Source organism: Macaca fascicularis, chromosome 16 (genome assembly GCF_037993035.2).
Source record: "Macaca fascicularis isolate 582-1 chromosome 16, T2T-MFA8v1.1".
Lineage (NCBI taxonomy): Eukaryota > Metazoa > Chordata > Mammalia > Primates > Cercopithecidae > Macaca > Macaca fascicularis.
The window spans coordinates 71,526,098-71,548,960 of NC_088390.1; the positions used below are offsets into that span (position 1 = coordinate 71,526,098).

At 44.2% G+C, this 22,863-nt stretch overlaps 2 long non-coding RNA genes across 3 annotated transcripts; both read right to left on the bottom strand.

Moving 5' to 3' along the window:
* LOC123569350 (uncharacterized) lies at positions 1 to 22,839 on the bottom strand. 2 transcript variants are annotated; one of them, XR_012426032.1, is made up of 4 exons: positions 22,790 to 22,839; positions 21,210 to 21,279; positions 13,312 to 13,388; positions 1 to 237 (listed from the first exon to the last, which is right to left on the bottom strand). It is a non-coding gene; the product is annotated as an uncharacterized lncRNA (long non-coding RNA). The 2 variants fall into 2 exon arrangements; XR_006692984.3 differs by having other exon boundaries at positions 21,117 to 21,279.
* Positions 1,372 to 6,387, bottom strand: LOC141408845 (uncharacterized). The gene is made up of 2 exons (XR_012426033.1): positions 6,268 to 6,387; positions 1,372 to 1,600 (listed from the first exon to the last, which is right to left on the bottom strand). It is a non-coding gene; the product is annotated as an uncharacterized lncRNA (long non-coding RNA).
* Positions 22,840 to 22,863: the final 24 nt, after the last annotated feature.

Genomic DNA, 22,863 nt, shown 5'->3' on the forward strand with positions numbered 1-22,863 from the left:
TGAGGAAGAAAAGTGTAATATATATTTCAGATCATCCTGAGGACCTGGAGAGGGGAGGGAGAGGGCTGAGAGCAAGGGATGAGTATGGAAGTTAGTGGAGTCCAGGTTTCAAATTGGAACATCATGGCCACAGCGACTTAAATGTGATCCTGGTGGCCTGCTCAGCCTTCTGCATCTGGAAGCAGGATGTCAGGCTGGATGGAAAGTGCTGCTTTTACATCCTGTTCCAAGGGCTTCCTGGAAAGACAGAAGAAAGAAAAAGAAAGCACAGGCACTTGAGTCCCAGCCCGCTTCTCTCCCTGGAGCAGTGACTCACCCTGGGAAACAGTCAGTAGAACCCACTAGAGCATCCTGAAACTTGACTTGTTTGTTTTGACCATGGCATGAGACTGGAATATGTCCTGGGGGCTGGCCTTTGGGAAGGGAGACAATAGCTCTACCAGGCTCCTCAACACCCTTCGAGATCCCAAGCACTCCACGGACTCCTGGTGCCTTAGTTGAGCAGAATTTATTGACTCAGTGCCCAGCACTGGAAACCTGGGGGGTGTTACGCCCTGTGCTGGGAGCTGAGAATTTGAGCATGCTGAGGATCACATCCTTGGGGCAGGAGACTCAGGTTTACAAATTACTGCATGTCACAGACTTATGGGGTCACTGGAGCCAGTTGGAAGCGTAATTTAAAATCAGTGACTGCATCCAGGCACAGTGGCTCACGCCTGTAATCCCAGCACTTGGGAGGCCGAGGCAGGCAGATCACCTGAGGTCAGGAGTTCGAGACTAGCTTGGCCAACATGGCGAAACGCTGTCTCTACTAAACATGCAAAAATTAGACAAGTGTGGTGGTGCATGCCTGTAATCCTAGCTACTTGGGAGGCTGAGGCAGGACGCTTGAACCCAGGAGGCAGAGGTTGCAGTGAACTGAGATCACACCACTGCATTCCAGCCTGGGTGACAGAGTGAGACTCCGTTTCAAACAAACAAACAAAACAAAACAAAAAAACACCAAAAAATAAAATTGTTGACTGCCACTTTATTTTTTCTTTTTTTATTGCACTGAGAATATGCAGAGCGAGAGCCCAGGAATTTAACACCAGCCTGGGCAACATAGCAAGAGTCTGTCTCTGAGAAAAAAAGAAAAAGAAAAATAATTGTTGAGTTGTCAGGTCAATGGTGGAGCAAAATGACGCGAAGAAGCCTACTCAGTGACTGCCAGGATCCACTTGGCACTCCCAGTAGAGCCCCAGGGGGACTCCACATCCAGTTAGGATCCCAACCCCCCCCCACCCCCTGCTTCCCAGCGAGGAGGGGCTTGAGCCTCCCCAGATGTAGATGTTCCTGGGGCTACCATAACAAAGAACCAAAAGCTGAGAGGCTTAAAACAACAGACATTTATTATCTCCCAGTTCTGGAGCCTCAAAGTCTAAATGCAAGGCGTCAGCTGGGCCGGCCGTACTCTCTCCGATGGCTCTGGGTTAAGAACGCTTCCTTGTCTCTTCCAGCTTCAGTTGCTGGCCAGCATCCTTGGCATCTCTATTCATATGACTCTCTCTTCCCCACATCTTCACACCACCTCCCCTCTGTATTTCTGTGTCCAAATTTCCTGTTTACCAGGACACTAATCGTATTAGATTAGGGCCCCCTGACCTCATTTTATTATTTTTCATATATATAATGAAAAAATAAATATTATAAATCTAATATAAACTATATTCATATTAATATAATTAATATATTATAAACGTAATATATAGCTTATATAAATATTATTTTTATATTATATGATGTATAAATGTTAAATTATAAATCTAATATAAACTATATTCATATTAATATAATTAATATATTATAAACATAATATATAGCTTATATGTATAAATGTTAAATTATAAATCTAATATATTATGTATAAATGTTAAATTATAAATCTAATATAAACTATATTTATATTAATATAATTAATATATTATAAACATAATATATAGCTTATATAAATATTATTTTTATATTCTATTATGCATAAATGTTAAATTATAAATCTAATATAAACTGTATTCATATTAATATAATTAATATATTATAAACATAATATATAGCTTATATAAATATTATTTTTATATTCTATTATGTATAAATGTTAAATTTATATATAATACATGAATATATAACATATTTATGTTTATATTTTATTATATATTATATAAATATATATTAAATGAAATATATTTAAACTATAAATATATAGTAAATAAATATATAACAATATGTACATATATGTGTGTATATATATTTATAAATATAATTGAGATAGTGTCTCACAGTGTTGCCCTGGTTGGTCTCAAACTCCTAGGCTGAAGTGATCCTCCTGCCACAGTCTCCCAAAGTGCTGGGATTACAGGCGTAAGCTGCTGCCCCCAGCCCTGACCCTCATTTTGACCTGATTACTTCTGTAAAGACCTTCTTTCCAGATAAGGCCCATTCTGAAGCAGTGGGCGTCAGGACTTCAGTGGATCCTTTTGTGAGTATGGGAGGGGGTCACAATTCAACCTGTAACGCCAGTCTTAATAAAACTATTCTTGGCAAGACCTGCAGCAACATAAAACTGTTGCCAAAAGTATGAACTGTGCAGCTAGAAGGACTTGGTTTCACACCAAATCCAAACCTCTTGGCAGTTTTCTGAACCTGGCACATCACGGGAGCCTCGGCCTTCTGGGTATCCTCTAAGATAGGGACAATCGTGCTTCTCTCATAGTGCTTGTAGAAAGGGGTCACTACTGATATCTCTAGCTATCTAGCGCCTAGAATGCCAGGATCAATAAATATTTTGTTAAATATATTTATTTATTTATTTATTTATATTTATAGCCTTACTTTTTTTTTTTTTTTTTTTTTGGTAAGAGATAAGGTCTCACTCTCTTACCTGGGCTAGAGTGCAGTGGTGTGATTATGGCTTACTGTAGCCCTGTAGCCTCAAACTCTTGGGCTGAAGTGATCCTCCTGTCTCAGCTTCTCGAGTAGCTGGGGCTGCAGGTGTATGACACCCTGCCCAGCTAATTTTTAAATTTTATTGTAGAGGTGGAATCTCACTACGTTGCTGAACTTAGTCTTGAACTCCTGGCCTCAAGTGAACCTTCTGCCTCAGCCTCCCAAAGCACTAGAATTACAGGTGTCAGCCACCACGTCTGGCCTAGTCCTTTCCTTAAGAGGCACTCTCTGGGCAGAAAAGACAATACAGACCTAAACAAGAAATTATAATATATCATGATGTCATAAATAATGGAAATATCTACAAAATACAGTAGAAGTAGAAAGGAAGGCCTGGGGGACTTCCCAGAGGAGGCAACATCTGGAGAATGGTTTTAAAGGTTAAGCAAGAGTTTGGCAGGCATAGGCATGGAGGTGGGAAACAATAGGGCCCCTTCTAGCCATATAAGCAACCTGGCATTATAGGACTATAAAGTGCAAGAGAAGGAGAGGTGGGAGATGAAGTGGAAAGAGCAGGCAGGAAACAGATCATAAGTGACTTCAGGTGCTCTTCAAGTAAGCACAGGCTTTATTTTTCTCCTGTGGATGACGAGGAGGCATTTCAAAGCTTAGAAATATCAATCAAGTCCCAGAAGAAACGGGTAACACACTCAATCTGGACAACCAAGGAGAGTTTAATAAATGGACCATGAATAAAGGTTTGAGAAAGGCTGGGCAAAGTGGCTCGCGCCTGTAATTCTAACTTTGGAAGGCCAAGGTGGGAGGATTGCTTGAGCCCTGGAGTTCGAGACCAGCCTGGGAAACATAGTGAGACCCTCATCTCTAAAAATTAAAACGAGAACAAAAAAACCGACCTGGGTGTTGTGGTACACACCTGTTGTCCCAGCTACTTGGGAGGCTGAGTTGGAAGGATCACTTGAACCCAGGGGGTCGAGGCTACAGTGAGCCATGATTGGGCAACTATACTCTAGCCTAGGCAAGAGTGAGATTCTGTGTCAAAAAAACAAACAAATAAACAAAAAACAAAAACAGTTGGGGGGTGGTGTGCAGGGGGATGGAGAAGTGATTAGGGAAACAACAAAGGGCAGCTCAGTGCCCCAGCAGAACCACAGCAGGGAACTCTTACTGCATCTAGGCTGGAAGCAGCAAGTGAAAAGAGTGAGAACCAGAATCCAGTGGCCACCTCATGGACATGCGCTTCGGTAGAGCAAGGCAGCCACTGACAACCCTAGGAGCTCAGGGGTTATATACACCAACCTCTTCCCACCTTCCAATCTTCCTGAACTAGTTGGAAGTCCAAGAGCAAAGAAGTCCAGGTGACAGAGTCTGTAGAAGCCAGCTACTAGGGCATCAGGATGGAGAGGGTGGAGATGGAGAGGGCATCTGGAGAAGCAAAGGAAGGCTGTCCAGCTCAGAGGTCTGCTGGTGGCTTGGCAGAGGCTGGGTGCAGGGAATTGGTAATAGCCTGACAAGAGAAGCTTTGATTCTGAACTCAAGCCTTTGAGAAGGTTTGGAAAGGTAAGGATGGAGCTACAAGAAATTTAGGAGGGAGAATTGACCACATAATGATAGAAGATGAATGAAAAGGAAGAGCCTGGAAGTCTAGAAGTTTAGGCTTTGGGTAAAGGCATGAGTGTTGATGCTGTCAATTCAGGAAGGGAAATCAAGAGAAAGAGAAGGTTTTCATTTTGCTAATGGGCATGGAGGCAAAGGTAGGGGAGAGTGTGATGCTAATAAGCTCAGTTTGGGACTTGTTGAGGAGCCAGAGAGACATTCTAATCAAGATGTCCACAGGCAGTTGGCAATGTAGGTCTACAACTGTACTGTCCAATACAGTAGCCACTAGCCACTTGTAGCTATTGATTTTTTTAATTTTTAATTTTTTTGTTTTCTTTGAGACGGAGTCTTGTTCTGTCTCCCAGGCTGAAATGCAGTGGCGCAATCTCGGTTTACTGCAACCCCTGCCTCCCGGGTTCAAGCAATTCTCCTGCCTCAGTCTCCTGAGTAGCTGGGCTCACAGGCGCCCACCACCGTGCCCAGCTAATTTTTGTATTTTTAGGACAGATGAGGTTTCACCATGTTGGCCAGGGTGGTCTCGAACTCCTGACTTCGTGATCCACCTGCCTCAGCCTCCCAAAGTGTTGGGATTACAGGCGTGAGCTGGCCCTGTAGCTATTAAAATTAAAATTAAATAACGTCTAAAACTCAGTTCCTTAAACACACTAGCCACATTTCTTTTTCTTTTTGTTTTTTTAAATATATAGAGATGAGGTCTCACCATGTTGCCCAGGCTGGTCCCTACTTCCGGGCTCTCACTTCAACCTCCCAAAGTGCAGGGATTATAGGTGTGAGTCACCATGCCTGGCTATTAGCCACATTTCAAGTGCTCAGTAACCACATGTGGCTAGTGGCTACGATATTGGACAGCTGAGTTTATAGAACATTTTCATCATTACAGCGAGTTCTATTGCACAGCGGTCATCTAGAAGATTGGAGAGTAAGTGGGGCTGGAAAGGAGAGAGTTGGACATCATCAGCATATAAGGTGGTTCACCATGATGGGATGAGTGAGGTCAGCTTGAAGAGCACGAAGAATGAGAAGAGAGATGGACTAAGAGTGAATTCTTTCATGTCCTTTGCAGGGACATGGATGAAGCTGGAAACCATTCTCAGCAAACTATCACAAGGACAGAAAATCAAATACTGCATGTTCTCACTCATAGGCAGGAATTGAACACTGAGAACACATGGATACAGGGCGGGGAACATCACACACCAAGGCCTGTCATAGGGGGAGGGATAGCATTAGGAGAAATACCTGATGTAAATGACAAGCTGATGGATGCAGCAAACCAACTTGTATCAAACCTGCACATTGTGCACATGTACCCTAGAACTTAAAGTATTGAAAGAAAAAAAAAAAAGAGTGAACTCTTGCAGAACACACACGGTTACTGGGCAGCTTGAGGAGCCGGCAAAGAAGACCAAGAAATAGCTATCAGATGAAGAATAAGAACTAGAATAGAGTCATGTTCCAGAAACCCAGGAAGAGCCATCAAGAAGGGAGAGGTGAGCAGTGTGAAATGTTGCAGATATAACAAAAAAAGGGGAGCAGGCAGACTGGCCCTCTTTTATAGAGCTGCAAATCCCAACATTTTGGGAGGCTGAGGTGGCCAGATCGCTTGAGCCCAGGAGTTCCAGACCAGCCTGAGCAACAGCGTAAAACCTGATCTCTACAATACATATATACATACATACAAACTAGCTGGGAGTGGATGGCACACACCTGTAGTCTCAGTTATCCAGGAGGTGGAGGGAGGATCACCTGAGCCCCGGAGGTTGAGGCTGCAGTGAGCCATGATCATGCCACTCCAGCCTGGGTGACAGAGTAAGACCCTGTCTGGAAAAACAAACAAACAAACAAACAAAATGAATGCGGGGTGTCTCTTGCAGTTGACATTTGGCAGGACATTTGTGGAGAGAGCAGTTTAAATGAAACAGGGATGGGGCCAATTCCAGATTGCCCCAGATTAGGGAGTAGATGGGAGGAGAGCAAGAGACAACCACTGCCCAGAAGGCACAGAGAAGGGCTGAAAACAGATAGCGTGGTAGCAAACAGATAAAAGTGGTAGCTGAGGGCAGGGAAGGGAGGACCATAACTTTTTAAAAGATAGAAAAGGTGGCCAGGCGCAGTGGCTCATACCTGTAATCCCAGCACTTTGGGAGGTTGAGGCAAGCAGATGACCTGAGGTCAGGAGTTCGAGAGCAGCCTGGTCAACTTGGTGAAACCCTGTCTCTACTGAAAACACAAAAATTAGCCAGGCATGGTGGCAGGCCCCTGTAGTTCCAGCTACTCGGGAGGCTGAGGCAGGAGAATCACTTGAATCCGGGAGGCAGAGGTTGCAGTGAGCCAAGATTGTGCCACTGCACTCCAGTCTGGGTGACAGAGCAAGACTCTGTCTCAAAAAAATAAATAAATAAAAATAAAAATAAATAAATAAATTAATTAAAAAAATAAAGGATAGAAATGACTTTAGCATATTTATAGACCAAGAGAATAGGGGTGGGCAAGGTCAAAAAGGAGATAGGAGGAGAGCACACACAGCTGGAGGGGGTGGCCTTGAAGAGGAAAGAGATACATCACGCTCTAACACTGCAGATGAAGATGCATCTGTGGTGGGGGAGGTAGCAGTCAAGGCTGCCAGCTGCTTAGCTTAGCAAATGCATTGTCACCTGCCCAGAATGAGAGGAGTGAAGCCTTGGTCAGGAGCTTGAGAAGATGGGCTAATGTGTAAGAGCCGCAAAAAGAGCTGCCAAGTTCAAGAGGGGGATGAACAGTTTACGGACCCTAGTCGGATGGTGAGCGTTGGGAGTGTCCTGATGTGATGTCACAGTTGTGTTTTGTGAAACGTAACGCAAATGGTCCCACACCTGGGGGACTTGAGGGAGAGTCTTCACACCAGGGTGGGAGGACCCGAAGACTGAAGGAGATGGAATTTGAAACTCCCTGTCTAAAGAAAGAAAGTGGAACTTGTGGAATAGTAAACAAAATCCTTGCAGGTGCTCCCGTTTTCATTTCCTTTGCATATCCTGGCTCAGTCATCTTCCTGCACCCTTCCAGATGTTGCCATTCCCAGGCAGAGAGCAGCAGGGGTGGGAACCGGAAAGTCCCTGTTGTGAAGCGTCTTGGGTGGATACACCGGCTCCTGTTCCGCCATCTGCTGCTCACGGAAGGAGATGCCTGCCGGAAGCAGAAGGAGGGGCTGGGGGTCTGGAAGGCTGAGCTTGAGTAGCAGGAACATTAGGGATGCTAAGACCCCTAGGGAGGTCTTGGTGGCTGGTGTCTCTGAGGGCCATCAGCTGGTGTCTCTTTGGCCGAAGCAGCCCAGGCAGGGATTGGGAAGGGTTGGGAGTGTGGACTCCAGAACCAGCCTGCCGAGGGCGAAACTCCAGTGCTGCCACTTACCATTCAAAGCTACAGGACCCGGGCGAGTGATTTAAAGCCTCTGTGACTCAGTTTCCCCAAGTGATTTAAAGCCTCTGTGACTCAGTTTCCCCATCTATAAAATGTGGATCATAATTGCTGCTTTCTCATAGGGATGTTTTTGTGAGAATTAAATGAATTGAGAGGTGGGGACCCCAAACACCCAGTAAAGGTGGGTTATGATCCTTTAACTCATGGCTGAGTGCCTGCTACTGGGAATTCAGCTTGGGGTGTCTGAGTCAGAGGGGCCTGGCACTGAACCCTAGCCCTCCACCCAGACCACTCAGTACTCCCTTAAGATCCTAATGGGTGTGGAGTGTGCCTGCCCTTCCTTCCTTACCTTCCCTTCCATCTCTTTCTTTTTTTCTTTTCTTTCTTTCTTTCTTTCTTTTTCTTTCTTTCTTTCTTTCTTTCTTTCTTTCTTTCTTTCTTTCTTTCTTTCTTTCTTTCTTTCTTTCTTTCTTTCTCTTTCTTTCTTTCCTTCCTTCCTTCCTTCCTTCCTTCCTTCCTTCCTTCCTTCCTTCCTTCCTTCCTTCCTTTCCCTTCCCCTTCCCCTTCCCCTTCCCCTTCCCTTTGCCCTTCCCCCTCCCCTCCCCTTCCCTTCCCTTCCCTTCCTTTCCCTTCTCTTCCCTTCCCTTCCCGTCCCTCTTTCTTTCTTTTCCTTCCTTCCTGAGGCAGGGATCTCAGTATGTTGCCCTGGCTGGTCTCAAACTCCTAAGCTCAAGCAATCCTCATGCCTTTGCCTGGCCTACGCTTTCATTTCTGATACAGGCTAAGTGAAGACCTTAGCTTAGTCTGAGAGCCAAACGGGCCTGCCTAAAGTCAGAGTGGGGTGGACTCTCCCACCTGGTCACAGTCACGCTGGCCCCAGGCAGGGGCTGGCCTAGGGTGGAGTAATGCAGAATAGATGCTGTCTGCAGGAAGCTCAATGCCTAAGAGGAAAGGCATTAATATAAATATGTTATGTATTCATGTTTTATGTATAAATTTAACGGCCGGGTGCAGTGACTCACGCCTGTAATCCCAGCACTTTGGGAGGCCGAGGCAGGCGGATCACGAGGTCAAGAGAATGAGACCATCCTGGCCAACACGATGAAACCCCATTTCTACTAAAAATTACAAAAATTAGCTGGGCATGGTGGCGGGCACCTGTAATCACAGCTACTCGGGAGGCTGAGGCAGGAGAATTGCTTGAACCTGGGAGACGGGGGTTGCAGTGAGCTGAGATCATGCCACTGCACTCCAGCCTGGTGACAGAGCGAGACTACATCTCAAAAAAATTAAAATAAATAAATAAAATAAATAAATAAATTTAACAGTTATATATAATATATTTTTATAAGCTATATATTATATTTATAATATATTAAATATTTTATTAATATGAATATAGTTTATATTAGATTTATAATATTTATTTTTCATTATATGGTTCTTCTCAAATGTATTAATCCAGTGAGTCATTCCACCTCTCCTAGGGCCCAGCCAGCAAAGGGACAGAGCCTCAGCAGTTGTTGAGGGGAGGGCAGACTCAAGGAGGAAAAGGGAAATGGGGAGCAAGCCTTTCCCTAACATTCAGCTACTCCATGTCTCTTATGCCTATTCTACAAACACTTTTATGCCACACTTGGGGCAGGGCGTTGCAATCAGTATAATGGTTCGGCAATGGACTTTGGAGCTGGACTACCCAGGTTTTGAATCTGAACTTCGCTACTTCGCAGTTCTGTGCTAAGTCCACACCTGCCTCCAGATTCTCATCTGAACAATGAGGAGGCTATCACCATATCCCCCTCAGGGGCTGGTCATGAAGATTAAATGAGTGGTCTTTATATGAATGTTTTACAGATAGACTCTATAAGTGTTGGTTATTACCTTTGCTATTAAATGAAAGGCCTTGAGGGCTTTTTTGTTTGTTTTGTTTTTTGTTTTTTGAGATAGGGTCTCACTCTGTTGCTCAGGCTGGAATATAGTGGCGAGGTCTTGACTCACTGCAACCTTGACTTCCTGGGCTCAAGTGATCCTCCCACCTCAGTCTCCCAAGAAGCAGGGACCACAGGCATGTACCACCACACCTGGCTAATTGTGTTTATTTATTTTTTGTAGAGATGGGGATGTCTCACTATGTTGCCCAGGCTGGTCTCGAACTCCTGGGCTCAAGTGATCCTCCTGCTTTAGCCTCCCAAAGTGCTGGGATTACAGGCATGAGCCACCACACCTGGCCCATGAGGCTCGCATCAGCCTCTCTTTTGAAGAGGGAAAAAGCAAAGTTCCAGCTCTCCAGGAAGAAAAAGGACCTCATGCCACCTTAAGTAAAGGAATTTAAATGACATGTCTGTGCCTCCATGGACAGCGGACAGCTGAGCTTCTCCAGGGCTGGAACCCAGCAGGCAGAAACAGAGGCTCCTGGGGCTGTGTAGTTTCCCATCTCTGGTCTCTGCATCTCTCTCTGAATCTTCTTCTTTTGTGTATTGATGGGGGAACTGCTCTATGCTAGGTATGGAGCCAAGTGCTGGGTAGAGAGAGTGAATAATAAAATCTCTGCCCTGCAGGGACTGAACAAGCCAATGAGCAAGACAGACAATATGGAGAATCACATAAAACTCATCCGCGTTGCAGCGTGGATCAGGATTTTCTTCCTTGTTAAGGCTGAACGATGTTCCATGGCATGTATATAACATTTTATTTGTCGCGTCATCCGTTGATGGGTACTTGGGTGGCTTCCGCCTTCGGGCTATTGTGAATCACGGTGCTATGAACATGGGTGTACATTTAACCTTTTCCTTTTACAAGCGAAAAAAAAGTATGGTTAAGGAAAGTGGACTAAAAAGAGGCATAATAGAAGGATCTAACCTAGTAGGGGGAGAGAGGGAAGGTTTTCCCTTGAGGAAGGTCTATTTTGGCTGGAGCCCAAAGGATGAGAAGTTAGCTGGGTAAAAGGTAAGTGAAGAATAGTTTTGGCCACACGTAAGAGCCTCGAGGCAAAAAGAAGCTGAGATTGTTCCAGAAATGGAAAGGGAACAGTGTGATCGGGGCACAGAGATCCATAGAGGGGCATGGGGGGGATCCCTGGGGTGGGCAGCACCCAGATTGGGGGCCATGCGGGACTCATTACAAATGGGCTGTTTTCTAAGAGCTGTGGTAGACAACTGAAGCCCTCTAAGCAGAAAAGTGGAATGTCTAAATATAGAGTTAAAAAAAAAGGTTGCTCCAGCCACAGTGGAGGAATGAATTGGAAGCTGGAAGGAGGTGTGGGGCAGGAGCAAATGCAGGAAGACCAGTGAGGCACCATGGGAGTTGCCCAGGCAAGAGATACTGGTAGGATGGGTGGCAGTGAAGATGACTGAAATTGATCCATCAAAGAAACATTAAGGAGACAGATTTAATAAATTTAATGATTGATTGGCTCTCAGGAGTAAGGGAGAAAGAGGTCTCTGGTTGACTCCCAGGTCTTTGAGCTGAGCAAGTGAGTAGGTGTTGGTATTACCTGCTGTGATAGGAAACAGTTAAGGAGACATGGACTGTAGGTGCATAGAAATTATTCACTCGGTTTTGGATATCACAAAGTTGAGATCCCAAATGACATGTGAGGTTACGGTGTTGCTGGGTAGACAGCATTGGACATGTGGCTTTCAGAAAAGAGGTCTTGTGTGACATGAGATACAGCTGGAAAGGTAGACTGGGCCATGTTTAAGATAATAATAGCACGCCTGTAATTCCAGCACTTTAGGAGGCCAAGGTGGGCAGTTGCTTGAGCTCAGTAGTTCAAGACCAGCCTGGGGCAACATGCAAAATCCCCATCTCTACAAAAAATACCAAAATTAGCCAGGCATGGTGGTGTGCTCCTGTAGTCCCAGCTACCTGAGAGGCTGAGGCGGGAGGATTGCTTGAGCCCAGGAGTGGAGGTTGCAGTGGGCTGAGATAGCACCACTGCACATTAGCCTGGGCAACAGAACAAGACCCTATTGCAAAAAGAAGGAAGGAAGGAAGGAAGGAAAGGGAAGGGAAGGGAAGGGGAGGGGAGGGAAGGGAGAGATAACAATAGCTGACATTCACCAAATCATCAATATGTGAGAGATATTATCATTTTTCATTTATAGATGAGGATGTTGAAACATGGAGAGGCTGTGAAATTTACCCAAAGTCAAACAACTCATAAGTGGCAGTGCTAGGAATATAAACCCAGACAGACTGATTATTATGTTTCCTGTTGAACCATTCTGTGATCCTGGAATGCTAGAAGAGCAGGTCTGCCCAGCTTAACCTTTTCCTTTTACAAGTGAAAAAAAAAAAATCATCAAGGATGAGTTACTTGCCCAAGATCACCCCAGCTATTAATAGTTACGGCAGACGTGAGGCTATAATCCAAGTCTTCTGACTCTCAGTACATTCCTTTCTACCATACATTTAATTTCACGTCTTTTAGACTTCTTTTCCCAGATTCATTGTTTTTAGAGATGGAGTCTTGCTCTGTTGTCCAGGTTGGAGTACAGTGACAAGGTCATAGCTCACGGCAGATGTGAACTCCTGAGCTTGAGTGATCCTCCTGCCTGCCTTCTGAGTACCTGGGACTACACATGTGAGCCACCATGCCTTGTGCAGATATTATTACATCTGTAAATGTTGCTTTTCTCTATTTTCTAAATTTTCAGTAGGGGACACGTATAATATTTATAGTGGGGAAAAAGAGACTTGCGAAAGCAGAGACATCAATATTAATATTAGAATTCATCTGACTTTGGTCTAAAGGAGGCATGTGGGGTGTCACAGGGGGAGGTCAGAAGACGGGATGGTATTGCCATATTTGTCTTTGATAATTTCTAGCAAGTGTTTCTGGGAAATTTCTACCATTGCAGGAACTCCATTCCTTAGGATGGAAAGGAGGAAACATCTCTTATTGTAGGGTAGCACATGGAGGAGGTGACCAGGAGGTCTGTCTTCGGTCAAATAATTCTCCATGAAATCCCTAAAACCCACTCTCCTCCCCACTCCTCCCTTCCTCACCTACTCACTGGCCCACCTTGCCTGGAAATGATGGAGGTAGAGGGAGAAGAACAGAGTTCCAGGCTTGTGGGAACAAGACATCCTTTTACTGTCAAGCAAAGCCAGTTGATTTAGATGGAGAGAGGTGCTCTAAGCAGTGTTTACATTTTCAAACAAAGATGCAAAAGAATGTAAGGATAAGAAGGAGCAAGCTTATCAAACCTGAATACACTTCTTCAGACTGTTCTCCCTCTAGCAGATGTCTTGGACTAAAGTAAAACAATGTAGATTCAAAAAATCAGTTTGATATAGTTATTTATCTTGAAAACTATTGAGATTGCTCCTTTTTGCCCTTTTTTCACCTACCTTGTCCAATTCATCAAGCTGTCTTCCACTTGTTATTCAAATAGGATATATTTAGTTTATTTATATCCCAAGTCATTCTACAAAAAAAAAAAAAAAAGTTGTTGTGGCTTACCAATAGATAAAAGCCCAGATAGTAAAAGCCAATTGTATAGGAATCAAAATAGGAAAAGAGTGGAGAAAATATTAGAAATCAAATGTTTATTCCAAGGGAGCCTGATGGCAGGTCTGAAGGGATTTGATGGTCAAGATGAAGAAAGAAACATGATACACATCTCTCTTGAGCAGAGAAACATTCTGAGTTTTTTTTTTTTTTTTTTTTTTTTTTTGAGACGGAGTCTCACTCTGTCGCCCGGGCTGCAGTACAGTGGCCGGATCTCAGCTCACTGCAAGCTCCGCCTCCCAGGTTTACGTCATTCTCCTGCCTCAGCCTCCCGAGTAGCTGGGACTACAGGCGCCCACCACCTCGCCCGGCTAGTTTTTTGTATTTTTTTAGTAGAGACGGGGTTTCACTGTGTTAGCCAGGATGGTCTCGATCTCCTGGCCTCGTGATCCGCCCGTCTCGGCCTCCCAAAGTGCTGGGATTACAGGCTTGAGCCACCACGCCCGGCCACATTCTGAGTTTTTTTTAAGGAAAATTAAGTTTTTCTTGGTACTAAACTTTGAAAGAAATTTCTCCTATTGTACATGGTAGAGAGATAGAATGGATAATTCTTTGACAACAGTGTTTGGATCTCATTGGTATCGAATCACAATTTTTTTTCAAAGAGAAATTCACACAACTGATTCTTGTTTCTTGCGATCTCGGCTCACTGCAACCTCCGCCTCCCAAGTTCAAGCGATTCTCCCACCTCAGCCTTCCCAGTAGTTGGGATTACGGCCACTGTGCCCAGTTAATTTTTTTGTATTTTTAGTACAGACAGGGTTTCACCATGTTGGCCAGGCTAGTCTCGAACTCCTGACCTCAAGTGATCTGCCTGCCTTGGCCTCCCTAAGGGCTGGGATTACAGGCGTGAGCTACAGCACCCAGTACAATTAATTCTTATAATGATTTTAGATAATAGTGGGAAACTGTAACACTGAACTTTAGCCCAGAGATGCTGATTCACAGTGGAGATTTGATCAGTTCCTGAAAGCACACTGGCTTACGCTTAGATTGGCAAGAACTTTTGGAAGCAAATCCTATTTTCTAACGTGTTAGTCATTCTTTCCATTTGCATCTTTGTTTGAAAATGTAAACAGTGTGTCATCAATGTTGTTATCTAAATCATTTTAATTTTTAACAGGAGGCAGTTTTTGGTGAATCCTGTGACATGCTTCTATAGACCTATCTCTACGCCTGTGATGATGATTAATAGGAGGAATTGGGATTATGGTCATTCAGACACAAATCACTTCACTTAGCTCTCATCTGGTACATTTATTTATTGTTGTGTCTCTGTGTCTCTTTTGTTTTCTGTTTTTTTGTTTGTTTTTTGTTTTTTGTTTTTTTTTTGAGACAGAGTCTCGCTCTGTCGCCCAGGCTGGAGTGCAGTGGTGTGATCTCGGCTCACTGCAACCTCCACCTCCCGGGTTCACGCCATTCTCCTGCCTCAGCCTCCAGAGTAGCTGGGACTACAGGCGCCCGCCACCACGCCCGGCTAATTTGGTTTTTGTATTTTTAGTAGAGATGAGTTTCACCGTGTTAGCCAGAATGGTCTCTATTTCCTGACCTCGTCATCCACCCTCCTTGGCCTCTTAAAAAGTGCTGGGATTACAGGCGTGAGCCATGGTGCCCGGCCATTGTGTCTCTTTTCACAAGTGAGTCGACAAAGCATTTAGGAGATGCATCAAATAAAATGATAAAGTATAAATTAAAAATCAGGACAAAAAAAAAAAAAAAACACAACAAATTAAATATGGAGTCAAGACCAGGGTGGATATAGGGTGAGGTTGGAGAGAATGAAGATATAAAGGCAATAAACTTCTACTATTGCTTCAAGTTGGCTGCAAATTGACTTTGGGCTTTCTAGAGGGAAGGGGGCAAAGTTCACTTCTTCCCCTCTGGTCTGAAAATGGTGAAGCCCTGTCTCTACTAAAAATACAAATATTAGCCGGGTGTGGTGGCATGCGTCTGTAATCCCAGCTTCTCAGAGGCTGAGGGAGGAGAATCACTGGAACCTGGGAGGCAGAGGTTGCAGTGAGCCAAGATTGCGCCACTGCTCTCCGGTCTGAGCAACAGATTAAGACTCCATCCCAAAAACAAACAAACAAACAAACAAGAAAAACAGAAAAGTCTCATTGAAACGTAACTCTATTATTCTTCTAGTCTGTAGCCTGTTACCATCATGAAAAACTAAGTTGCTCTTTTTGACCCAGCAATAGCCCCCAGCGTCTTTCCCTTCTGTGTTGGTTCCTGAAGAAAAGGGGTTTAATTGGCTCACGGTTCTGCAGGCTGTAATGGAAGCATGGTGCCAGAATCCCCTGCAATTCTGGAGAGACCTTAGGGAGCTTTCACTCATGGCTGAAGGCCAAGCAGGAGCAGATATGTCACATGGTGAGAGAGGGAGCAAGAGAGAGAAAGGGGAGGTTCTAGACGCTTTTAAACAACCAGATCTCATGTGAAGTAACTGAAGGAGAACTCCCTTATCACCAAGGGGATGGTGCTAAGTCATTCTTGAGAAATCTGCCCCCATGATCCAATATCTGCCACCATGTCTACCTCCAACGTTGGGGATCACGTTTCAGCATGAGATTTGGAGGGGACACACATCCACACCGTATCAACTTCCATTTCTAAGAGCTCTTGGGGGCATCTCTGAAGTGCTCTGTGCTTCTGTTCCATATTGGAACAGAACATTCTGCTTCTGTTTCTACCGTGGGCTTTCACTGCCCGCTCAGAGTTCACTTCCCTCATAACATTGCTCTCTTGTGGCTTTGCCTCAGCATGGGCCTGATTCCACCCTTTTCAAATTTGTCCAGCTCTACCAACTGTCTCAACTGGCTGTTTCCAAGAATGATCATGTCGTTGATTGGTCCAGGTCATCTTTTTTTTTTTTCTTTTGCAGGGTCTCTCTTCGTTATCCAGGTTGGAATGCAGTGGTGCATTCACAGCCCATTGCAGCCTCGACCTGCTGAATTCAAGTGATCCTCCCACCTCATCCTCCTGAGTAGCTGAGATTACAGGCATGCACCACCACCACTGGCTAATTTTTAAAATTTTTTTGCAGAGACGGAGTCTAACTGCGTTGCCCAGGCTCAGGTCATCCTTTTATACCTGGCCGTGTTACAGGTTGATTGCCAGTCTGTGAGTCAAGTCCCATGGTCCAAAATGGAAGCTAAGGGATTGGGTGGGAACGTGAAGGGAGCTGTGGATGAAACCAGTTTCTTTGCAATGAAGTTTAAGTATGGCAAGACATCATCTGTTCATCTGGGAGAGGGATTGAGCAGGAGTGTGGGAAAACCAGTTGCCCTCTTGCCTCTATTGCAAATAAACACTTTTGTCTTTCTGAAAAACTTGTTTTCTAAGTTGCTTAAGTCATTCTATTTGGAAGTATGTCAGAGGCTTTGGGGAGCTCTGCACTAAAAAATATCCCCCCTTTTATTTTGAGACAGAGTTTTGCTCTTGTTGCCCAGGCTAGAGTGCAATGGCGTGCTCGCGGCTCACTCCGCCTCCCAGGTTCAAGCGATTCTCCTGCCTCAGCCTCCCCAGTAGCTGGGATTACAGGCGCCTGCCACCATGTCCAGCTAATTTTTGTATTTTTAGTAGAGACAGGGTTTCACTATGTTGCCCAGGCTGGTCTCGAACTCCCAACCTCAGGTGATCCATCTGCCTCGGCCTCCCGAAGTGTTGGGATTACAGGCGTGAGCCACCGTGTCCAGCAATAATCCTTTTTAAATGTATTAAACACATAGACTTCTGAATGTGTTTGGCTATAATACACCCCACCTGTACCTCCATTTCTTATATTTCTTTATATCAGCTGTTAGAAGCTAACATGCCATTGCTTTTACATCTTGCTACTCAGATTGAAGTTGGCTTGGGCATCACCTGGCAGCCTGTCAGAAGTGCAGAATCTCAGACTCACCCCAGAACTACTGCATCAGAAACTGTACTTTATTTATTAAAATTTTAAAAAGTTTTAATTATTTTAAAAATAATTACATTATTAATGTAATTTAATAAATTTATAATTTTTATAAATTTAAATTTACTTAATAAATTTATAAATTTACTTAATTTAATTTAATAAATTTATAAATTCAAATTAATACATTTAATTAATTAAATTAGAAATTTACACCTTATACAAAAATTAACTCAAGATGGATTAGATACTTAAATGTAAAACCCAAAACCATAAAAACCCGAGAAGAAAACCTACGCAATACCACTCAAGACATAGGCAAGGGCAAAGACTTCATGACTAAAATGTCAAAAGAAATTGCAACAAAAGCCAAAATTGACAAATGAGGTGTAATTAAACTAGAGAGCTCTACACAGCAAAATAAACTATCAAAATAAACTATCATAACAGGCAACCTATAGAATGGGAGAAAATTTTTGCAATTTACCCATCTGACAAAGGTCTAAAATCCAGAATTTACAAGGAACTTAAACAAATGTACAAGAAAAAAACAACCCCATCGAAAAGTGGGCAAAGGGTATGAATAGACACTTCTCAAAAGAAGACGTTTATGTGGCCAACAAACATGAAAAAAAGCTCATCATCACTGATCATCAGAGAAATGAAAATCAAAACCACAGTGAGATACCATCTCATGCCAGTCAGAATGGCAGTTATTAAAAAGTCAGGAAACAATAGATGCTGATGAGGCTGTGGAGAAACAGGAACGCTGTTGGTGGGACTGTAAATTAGTTCAACCATTGTGGAAGACAGTATGGCAATTCCTCAAGGATCTAGAACCAGAAATACCATTTAACCCAGCAATACGATTACTGGGTATATACCCAAAGACCCAAAGGAACATAAATCATTCTGCTATAAAGACATATGCACACGTACGTTCATTGCAGCACTATTTATAATAACAAAGACATGGAACCAACCCAAATGCCCATCAATGTTAGACCGGATAAAGAAAATGTGGCACATATATACCATAGAATATTATGCAGCAATAAAAGTAATGAGATCATGTCCTTTGCAGGGACATGGATGAAGCTGAAAGCCAGTATCCTCAGCAAACTAACACAGGAATAGAAAACCAAATGCCACATGTTCTCACTTATAAGTGGGAGTTGAACACTGAGAGCACATGGACACAGAGAGGTAAACATCACACACCGGGGCCTGTTGGGGAGTGGGGGGTGAGGGGAGGGAACTCAGAGGATGGATCAATAGGTGCATGGCACAGTATACCTGTGTAAAAAGCCTGCATGGTCTGCACATGTGTCCTGTTTTTTTGTTTTTGTTTTTGTTTTTTAGAAGAAGGAAAAAAAATAGAGACAAGGTGTTCATCTGACTTGAGACCAGCCATGTTGCCCAGGCTGGTCTCAAACTCATGAGCTCAAGCAGTCCTCCCAGCTTAGCCTCCCAAAGTGCTGGGATTACAGGCGTGAGCCACCATGTTCAGCCTGTTTATTTTTGAGAGAAGTTCTTGCTCTGTCACCGAGGCTGGAGTGCAGTGGCTCGATCATTGCTCACTGCATACTCAAGCTCCTGGGTACAAGCTATCTTCTCACCTCAACCTCCTGAGTAGCTAGGACTGCAGGCACACACCACAGCATCCGGCTCCTATTTTTATTTTTTTTGTAGAAATGGAGGTCTCACTTTGTTGCCCAGGCTGATCTTGAACTCCTGGCCTCAAGAAATCCTTCTGCCTCAGCCTCCCAAAATGCTGGGATTACATGCATGAGTCACTGCACCTAGCCTATTTATTTATTTTTGAGACAGAGTCTTGCTCTGTTGCCCAGGCTACAGTGCCGTGGTGTGATCACAGCTTACTGCAACCTCAAACTCCCGGTCACAAGAGATCTTCTCACCTCAGCCTACTGAATAGCTAGGACTACAGATGCACGCCACAGCATGCAACTCATATTTTTATTTTATTTTTTTAGAAATGGAGGTCTCCCTTTGTTGCCCAGGCTGATCTTGAATTTCTAGGCTCAAGCGATCCTCCTGCCTCAGCATCAGAAAGCGCTGGGATTGCAGGTGTGAGCCACTGTGCCCAGCCAGAATCTGCACTTTTAACAAGATCCTCAGGAGACGAATATTTGCATTAAATGTTGAGAAACATTGATCTTCAGCAAACTTTGGGAAACACTGAACACGTCTGATCAGTGAATGTGGCTCTGAGAAATAATGTGCCTTATCTAAGTTCCCTAATCAATCAGTAGATCTGGGATTAGAATCCAAGTGTCACAAGTCCTAGTCATATTAACTTTCCAGCACACCATGGGTGTCTCCCTCATCTAGGAAACAAGGAGGCCTGGTTTGATAATTGTTAGAGAAGGAAATTAGCATGTGATGAGGGTAGCCACATGAGTTATCATCCAAACATAGTCACTTTTTTTGTTTTATTTTGTGTTAGTTATAAAATAATTTTCTTTACTAGAGACAGGGTCTCACTATGTTGCTCAGGCTAGTCTCAAACACCTGGGCTCAAGCGATCCACCTGTCTTGACCTCCTAAAGTGCTGGGATTACAGGCATGAGCCACTGCACCCGGCCTAAACATAGTCACTTTTGAGAGTGCAAGAGGGCACCATTAGCTATTTCAGGACAATAAATGCAACCTGACATAAGCTGTCACTCTATATACCTAAAGATATTTGTAATTTACAGGGCCCCCTCATATTTGTTAACTAAACTGCATATATATCTGATGACAAAATAATTTTAAAGTTCTAACTTTTATTTATGTATTTATATTTAGTCATTTATTTTTGAGACAGGATCTCACTCTGTCGCCCAGGCTGGAGTTCACTGGCACGATTTTGGCTCACCATGGTCTCTGCCTCCCAGGCTCAAGTGAGTCTCCTGCCTTAGCCTCCCAAGTAGCTGGAATTACAGGCATGTGCCACTACTGCCCAGCTAATTTTTGTATTTTCAGTAGAGATGGGTTTCACCATGTTGGCTAGGCTGGTCTTGACCGCAAATGATCCACCTGCTTCAGCCTCCCAAGGTGCTGAGATTACAGGCTTGAGCCACCGTGCCCAACCTAAAGTTCTAACTTTCAGAAAAAACCCTGATTCTCAAGGAAAAATAATACATGCATCTCATTATAATAAAAAAAAAAAAACTATCTAACCTCATTAAGAATAAAAGAAGCTGGGCGCGGTGGCTCAAGCCTATAATCCCAGCACTTTGGGAGGCCAAAGCGGGTGGATCACAAGGTCAGGAGATCGAGACCGTCCTGGCTAACAGCATGAAACCCCGTCTCTACTAAAAATACAAAAATTAGCTGGGCCTGTAGTCCCAGCTACTTGGGAGGCTGAGGCAGAAGAATGCCATGAACCCGGGAGGTGGAGCTTGCAGTGAGCTGAGATCATGCCACTGCGCTCTAGCCTGGGCTGCAAAGCCAGACTCCATTTCAAAAAAAAAAGAGACAGAAAGCCCAAATTAGCAAAATAAGAGAATATGGGAACCAACCACAGAAACACACGAAGTTGAAATGATTTTGAAATTGCTTTGCTGAACCGATTCAACTAAATTTGAAAACCTGGTTTCCACGTTGTCATTCACTGTGGCCGTGGCCAAGCTAGGGCTGGAAGCTACATCTCAGGGCTTTCTGCCTAGTCATTTCCCTGGGAGTCAACCAGACTTCAGAGTCTCATTTCTGAAACTTTTATTCCAGTACTCTAACCTGGAGCTAAGATGTCTGGGTAGCTTGGTGGAAACGTGGCTCTTCCATAAGAATGAGACGCAGATGATCTGAAGACATATCTTCCGAGCATACCTCTTATGACAAATGCCCACATGCCTCCATCTGACATCAGCTTTGTCTGCCATGCTCAGGCCACCTGGCTCTAGAAATAAAAGATGGGTACGTCACTGATCCTGAATGTTAAACCTGGAAAATCTCCTCCTGCCGGAGATGTAGCTAGCATTCCATATTTAAACTATCTTTAAAGATTTTAATGTTGATAATACTAACAACAACTGGTATTTATTGAGTCTTTACTCTTTTTTTTTTTTTTTTTTTTTTTTTGAGACGGAGTCTCGCTCTGCCGCCCAGGCTGGAGTGCAGTGGCCGGATCTCAGCTCACTGCAGGCTCCGCCTCCCGGGTTCACGCAATTCTCCTGCCTCAGCCTCCCCAGTATCTGGGACTACAGGCGCCCGCCACCTCGCCCGGCTAGTTTTTTGTATTTTTTAGTAGAGACGGGGTTTCACCGTGTCAGCCAGGATGGTCTCGATCTCCTGACCTCGTGATCCGCCCGCCTCGGCCTCCCAAAGTGCTGGGATTACAGGCTTGAGCCACCGCGCCCGGCCTACTCTTTTGTCCCCTGTCATTGCACCATCCTCATTTTACAGAAATCAAAGCACAGAGGGGTTAAGTAACTTGCCCAAAGTCACACAGAGGGTAAGTAACAGAGTTGATATTTTACCCCAAGTAATCTGATTCCAGAGATTATACTTTACCTCCAGTTATGACTCCAACAGTTTTCATATTATTTTGAGAACTCTGAGAATTATTTTCAGAATTTTATTTATATATATATATATATATATATATATGTATATCAGACTATGTATATAATGGAACCACTACGCCTAGTAAATTTTTTTTTTGTTTGTTTTTAGAGTCCCAAGAGACATAAGAGAGAAACTATTGGTTATTGGACATTCACCAAGTGTCAGTCATAGTTCTAAGTGCTTGTACATGAATCAGCTCAGTAATCTTAAAACCAAAACCAGAACCAAACAAACCGCTGCCCGCCCCCTGGGGAGGGTGCAGTGATTCTCACTCATCGGATGAGACAAAGGAAGCCCAGAGAGCTTCCATAACTTGCTTGAGATCCTATAGCTAGATGGCAAATCCAGGGCTCAGAGCCAGCCCATCTGGCCCGTGAGCAGCATTCTTCGCCACCAAGCACACCCCACTGCCAGTCCTTAACCCAGATATTTATTCAGTCCTCACAGCACATGAGTCATTTCCTAACCACTTGCTTTTCTCGTGTTAGCTGGGGAAACTGATGCTGACAAAGTTTAAACATTAGGTTGGTGCAAAAGTAATTGTGGCTTGCCATTTTAATGTGGCTTGCCATTTTAATGGCAAAAACCGAATAATTTGCTTAGTGCCATTCAATGATTTGGGGGCTGGCTAGCCAGGGAGCCAAAGCGTGTTACATCTGTTTTCACTTCCCCAGTCCTTAGTGGTGCAGTCTAAGGCTCGCCCTCTGCCACAGATCCTCCTCTCCCTCCTCGCCACAGCTCCTCCTCCTCCTCCTCCACCCTCTCTCCCTCCTCCTCCTCTCCCTCCTCCTTCTCCCCGGCCCCTCCACCCCCGCCCCGGGGCCCTGCCCTGCGGGTCTCACCTGCCGCTCGGCGGGGTCCCGGCGGGGGCCGGACAGTGCCCTCTGGCGGCAGGTGGGCGCCCGCGCAGCACATG